General features: G+C 36.2%; 1 non-coding gene across 1 annotated transcript; it reads left to right on the forward strand.

The window, feature by feature from the left end:
- The first annotated feature begins 3,319 nt into the window (after nt 1-3,319).
- On the forward strand, nt 3,320-3,423 carry LOC143384373 (small nucleolar RNA U13). The gene has a single exon (XR_013089306.1). It is a non-coding gene; the product is annotated as a small nucleolar RNA U13 (small nucleolar RNA).
- Nucleotides 3,424-4,842: the final 1,419 nt, after the last annotated feature.

Raw genomic sequence — 4,842 nt, forward strand, 5'->3', positions numbered from 1 at the left:
ATAATACAGCTTGGAATTTAGGGTTCTATATTATTTAGAGTGATTGGCAGGTGCCATTAAGAAAAGCCATGAATCTTTCACCAGGGATTTTTACTCAGAAAAACATAAACTCTCTCTGGGGATGCCATGGATGTGGAAGCCATTTCCAGAGACACTCTAGAGAAACTGAGGGGCATCATGCATTAAAAATCAGTTTTTCCTGTGTAGATAATTAGAATGACAATGTATATGTTTTTGTCCCCAGAGTTACATTTTCTTCTTGGGTTTCCTGAGTTACAAAGCATCTTCAAAGCAGAGTAAATTCTACGTTATTCCTTCACATTCTCATAGCACTTTCCAATGCCTGAGCCATGAGTTTCGTTACATGTATTTCATGATGTCCCCCTGTTGTTCACAGAAATAGTGGTTATAGTCAGGTTTTGTTTGTAAGCAGGCAGGGCTTTTTCCTGATGCCAGGGTTGACTGAGGTGTATGATGAAATCTGTGGGCAGTTTCTCTATAAAACCCAAACCAAAACCTTTTATTAATGCTAATTTAAAATAGGGGAATGATGCAGGTTGTATCTTATTTGAATGTGTACCCCAGGCAATTTTTCCATTAGCAAAATGACCATAAGAAACAAAAACCATTGTTATTCACATGAATGTCATTTTCTTGTTTTACATAATAGTTTCTAAAATCAAATAAAACCTAGTTTAGACAATGAGGGGGAAAATGTTATCTCCTTCTGCTTTTTTTGCCTTTTTCTGTTTTTCCTTCCTTTTCCTCTTCCCTTCCTTTCTAGTCCTCAGAGATAGAATTATCCTTACAATTCATATAACCAAATTTATTAATTTTACAGATTGGGAAAAGGAGGCATACAGTTGAAGTAATGTTTTATCGAATTTATTTGGTCATTATATGGTTTGGATGTGGTTTGTCTACTAAAAGTTCATGTGTTTAGGCTTGGTCCTCAATATGACAGTGTTGAGGTGGCAGGATACAGTGAGAGGTCTCAAGAGTGGTCATTCCCCATGTGCTAGCTTCCTGCCTTCTTCATATTGTCCCCTGCCACATTCTCTCACAAGTGTAATGCCATACACTTGAAGTGATACAGCACTGGGGGCCCTCAACTAACTAATACATTCTATTTTTCTAGCCTCCAAAACAGTGAGTTAAATAAACATCTTCATGAGTTACTAACCTCAGGTAGTTTATTATAGTAACAGGAAATAGACTAAGACAGCCATATGTCATCAAAATAGTTTTGGCAGTGAGAAAATTACTTAGCATACAAAATGCATACACATGTGTTTTCTAAGTTTTAGTGTTATAGCATACTTTGATTTAAGATCCATTTTACAGTCTGAAATATCAAGAAAGAACAGTAGTTTTAACCAAAAGACTCATTTGTGAATAGAAAGTATTTAAAAGTGCTAGCAGAATGGATCAGTTAGTTTCAATTTGTATTTTACTAACAGAATCAAGACTTTGTTGTTAAACAATTTGGAACTTAAATAGAGCATAGAATGATACTATAAATGATATATCACATTTTTAAAGCATATTGTTATGTCTATAACAATCCTGATTATTTCATCATTCAAGACTCAAATTTTTGATGTTGAATAAAATTGTCAGAAGACTTGAATAATCAAAAATTTTTGAGTTTCATTTATCTCTTTAATAACTCAGTTATAAAGATTATAAATTTGTGGGAAAGACTCATTTGACCAAATCTTAGCTATCTTTATAGTGAATTGAATTCTACTGAGAAGTGGTTTATGAAAGTCTGATTACCTGCTATATTCATAATCAGTGGTAAGTAATTACACAGAGTGATTGGTCATGATATGCTCTTCTGACCAAATACTCGATGAGTGAGACTGGCATCAGGAAATTTAGATGGTTTGGTAAAGAATAATAGGTATTAAATTTTAACAAGTACAAATTTCCTCTACTCTGCTGATTTTTTCAACCACTTACTTGTCCTTTTGGATAAATTGAATTTGAGACATGCAGGAAAGGTTAGCACCATTAGTAAGGTTTATAGTTAAGCAAAGGTGGTTGAAAAAAAATCCTAAACAACATGATATCCCCAAAGTTCAGTTATAATTTTGAATGCCTAGAGTGAGAACTGAACCTGGCCCTTTGTATTTGACACTAAACTTGCTTCAAAAGAAATAGACTGCAATTCTAATTCCAAAGGGGGAAGCATAGAGATATATTATAATTTCAACTTTTAAAACAATTTAGTAGATGCCAATAATTGTAAAATCAGGGATATTTTGTGCATTAGTTTGCTAGGGCTGCTGTAACAAAGTACCACAAACTGGGTCACCTAAATAAACGAAATGTATTATATCACAGAGCTGAAGCTAGAATGCCAAAATGAAAATGTTCACAGAGTTGGTTCCGTCTTAGGATAGTGTGGGATGAGGAGCTCCAGGCCTCCCTACCTGGGTCTTTTCCCTATGACTCTTCACAGAGTTTTCCCTTTATGCATGTCTCTGTGTTCAAATTTCTTCTTTTTATGTAAGAACACCAGTCATATTGGATTAGAGCCTATCCTAAAGAACTTATTTAAACTTTATTTCATCTATAAAGTTCCTATCTTCAAATAAGGTCACACATTCTGAGGTATTAGGGATGAGGACAGCAGTATACGAATGGAGAGCCAGGGTAGAATATAACTGATAACTCTAAATTGTAAATTTTTAGCTGTAAATTTAAAATTTAACTTAATCTTAAATCGACTTAACCTTATAATTCCTTTTTTTCTGCTTGTCACCTATAAGTTTATGAATATGCAACAATTGAGGTTCTTCAGTTATTTAAATAATGTAAGAGAATTCAATTTCCTGTTCCAATAGGATCAACAGTGTTATAGTAAGGGCGGGTCAGTCTGATCTGTCACTGTTGCTTGATTCCAGTCATTTTCCTCTTATCTACAAATGATTATTGAACTAGTTCTGCAATATAATTGGGTTGACCTACAAAGTGGCAAAAAGTCCTTCTTATTGGCCATCCAAAATAGTGAAATGGATCTAAATAAACTTGTTGAATTCATAGAGTCAGGAATCATGAACCTAGTCTCTGTTTCCTTTTTGAATAAATGCCAGTCATGAAACAACCCAATAGTTAAAAAAAAAAAACCATGAAATTAAAATAGAAGAAATTTAGAGGAATCTATAATTGTGATTCAGACCTAATTCACCATTGGTGGGAACAATATTCAAATCATAACATGTCCTTTTAGTTTAATGACTATCCTTTTGTATAAATAAGCATTTTAGCTTATAAAAATGGATGTTTGACTGTCTTTAAAAGACAAAAGTTGACCCTTTTGTGATTCCTAAGTGTGGTACTTGGGTTTGCATGATAGTGTGTAAAATGTGCCTCCCTCAAAACTTTTTACAAAATTGACACATTATCCCTCTGATATGAACTTGAGGCAGGGGGCAGAGGAGTCAATCCAACACAAAGGTCTGTAGAAGAGAACAGGTCAAATACTAAAACCAGATCACAATTCCTTACCAGCTAGGAAGGAGGGCTACCTTCTTTATTAGTATACTCTATATGAGCTACCAAGATTAGCAATTAAAACAAAATAATCCCACCAAGCACACATCCTGTAAGAATACAGTAAGTAAATCTGAGAAATGAAAGTCACAACACTGATCAGAGAATAGAGACAGGGAGCAAGGTGAGAAGAAAGCAGGCAGGACAAGTGGGAAGGAGGCAGGGAGGAGCTGAATCAGGGCAGAGCCAACAGGGCAGAAATTTTTTGGTTTATTTGATGGGGTACCAGGGATTGAACTGAAGGGCATTCAACCACTGAGCTATATCCCCAGCCCTTTTCTGAATTTTATTTAGAGACAGTGTCTCACTGAGTTGCTTAGCACCTCCCTTTTGCTGAAGCTGGGTTTGAATTTATGAATCTCTTGTCTCAGTCTCCTAAGCCACGGAGATTATAGGTGTGTGCCACCACACCCAGTTCCAACAGAGCTTTTGATAGACAATATGAATTACTGATTCAACAAGCATGAACAAAGTTCCAGGTCTTCCTAAATTTTGATTGCACTACTGCTGAGAATATTTCTCCTGCACTGTCAAAGTATCCTTATTATGAAGCTTCATTAACTCAAGAAAATGAAGTCTACATGTCTTATAACTGGGGAGACAGCAACAGAGAAGTTTTAAGTACCTCTCCTTGTTCCTTGGGAGAGATCCCCATTTGTGTGGGATTCCAAAAGACCAGGTACAGTCAGTCACTCATCCCAATAAGCCAATCATAGAGATGAGCAGTGATGAAGGGCAGGAAAAGAACTTTAATCATCATAGCATGCTGGGAAGAACAGATATAAGGGTACAGTGAGCAAAGATCTGTTCTTAAGGGACTAAACTTTGAGATTTTGTAGAAAAGGGGAACGAAGGCAAGAGTTGGGGACTTTCATGGTTTTACACAGCTAGCCATGCAGGTAGGTCATCTTGGTCAGACTATGGTCCTATTGCTCATATCTCATCTGGTTCTGAGAGGTGGCTCCAGAGAAGTCCTTATTGTGTATGAGGGCAATCTGGATCCCATGAGATGATTGCTCCTGCTTTCAGAGCAGCCTCAGTTCTAGTTATGGGGGAACTGATCCCATGTAAGAGGGTGATCTCATTATGGGGTGATTTGTCTGCCAGGCTTTGCTGTTCCTGCAATTCAAGATTACTATAGGTTTAGGGCAATGCTCAGAAAAATACAGGCACCTCTCCAGGAGTCTGGAACATTCATTTTTAAAAGCTGGTAGTTTAATGTCCCTACAATTCTTGAAAATACCTGAGTTACTCTTAAATTGTTGTCCTCAATCTTGAAGG

The sequence above is a fragment of the Callospermophilus lateralis genome, chromosome 1 (genome assembly GCF_048772815.1).
Source record: "Callospermophilus lateralis isolate mCalLat2 chromosome 1, mCalLat2.hap1, whole genome shotgun sequence".
In the NCBI taxonomy this organism is placed as follows: Eukaryota; Metazoa; Chordata; class Mammalia; order Rodentia; family Sciuridae; genus Callospermophilus; species Callospermophilus lateralis.